The following is a 1,723-nucleotide window of genomic DNA, read 5'->3' on the forward strand; positions in this document are numbered from 1 at the left end:
CTCTCTCTCTCTTTCTCTTTTTCTTCGATGACAGACGCTGCCGCAGCCTTGCCGGAGCATGTTCTGCAGAGTGAGGTGCGCCGGGGTCGGTGAAGGAGGCCGGTGTGCTCGCCATCGGGGGAGGTGGGTGTCCAGAAAAGAAATATGGGTGGCCAGAGCATGACCTCAAGGCAGTTACTAGTTTTTTTTTTTTTTTTATCCTTACATTTGAATATTGGGGTAGTAAGTGATTATTGGGGTCAGTAAGTTATTATTTGAGGTTTGTAATCTGATTTGATTATTAAGGGACAGTAAGTGATTATTGGGTGTCAGTAACTAATTATTGGGGGTCAGTAACTAAGTTATTAGGGGTCAGTAACTATTTATTGGGAGATCAGTAGCTGATTCTTGGGGGTCAGTAACTGATTATTGGGGGCAATAACCAAGTTATTAGGGGTCAATAACTAATTATTGGGGGTCAGTAACTAAGTTACCAGTGACGGGAACTCGGCGACCGGAGAAAATTTGAGTTACTGGGGGTCAGTAATTGATTATTGGGAGTCAGTAATTGATTATTGGGGGTCAGTAACTGTGGGGGTCAGTAACCGAGTTACCGGTGACCGGAATCCAGAGGTCGTTGACTAGAGCCCGGCGACCGGCGACCGGCGACCGGCGACCGGAGTCCGGTGAGGTTCCGACCAATTATTCTCTCTCTTCCACTTTCTCTCTCTATGCATGTTTACGGGGTGAGAGTAAAATTGTCTTAAAATAATATAGTTTGTTAAGACTTTAGCAAATATTTGTGCATTTGGACATAAAAAATGTTACCTTATATTTAAATGGGCTAATGTAAAAGATTATCATTGGAATGAGAAATGAGAGGTTTGAATTAGTACTAAATAGGCATTTTCCTAAAATTTTATAATAAAGATTCTCTTGATTCGACTTCCACCTCTTTCAACGGTAAGAAACTTATTTTCATTTCATAAAATTAAATACTTAAATGATTTATAATTGTATGGATTGTCTACATGCATTTTTTAAAATAGTTTTAGTATGTAATTTAAGATATATAAAGAAAATCCGTTGTCTCTAAATGTACTGTTCATGTGGCAGTTCATGTTTTTACTGCAATGATCGGAGTCAATGTCGTTCTCGATTTTCAGACTTGAAAAGAAGAATGACCTGAGGCCCTGAGCCTGCCATTTCCTAAATTACCATAAATAGATAAAAAAGAAGAATTACCGTAAAGGATATTTTCATATTTAGATTCACACTCTGACACTTCCTCCTATCCTAAGTATGTAATGTAGGGTCGAGCCATATACACTTAATTTTGTATATGTCTTAAAACTTATGACAAAAATGAAAAAGAATAACAAAAAAATAGAGAAATTTTAAATACACACTTCTAATCTCTTAATACACACCTCTATTATTTTATATTTCACATCAGATTTTATAGATATATTTAATTACAAAAATATCTATCAATTATTAAGGAAAAAAAAGAAAAACAAATGAAACTTCATCTTCCATAAAACCTAACTCTTCTCCACTATTACTACGTATCAAAATAAAAGAAATAAAAATCTCTTCTCCAAAATTCATCACCTAAATTTCGATTACTGTCGTAAGCACATGTATTATTTACCGATTCATCCATCTTCCCTAAAACCTAACTCGATCTTCTCCACAATCACTATGTATCAAAAGAAAAGAAATAAAAATCTCTTCTCCAAAA

This window comes from Fragaria vesca, linkage group LG6 (genome assembly GCF_000184155.1).
Source record: "Fragaria vesca subsp. vesca linkage group LG6, FraVesHawaii_1.0, whole genome shotgun sequence".
Classification (NCBI taxonomy): domain Eukaryota; kingdom Viridiplantae; phylum Streptophyta; class Magnoliopsida; order Rosales; family Rosaceae; genus Fragaria; species Fragaria vesca.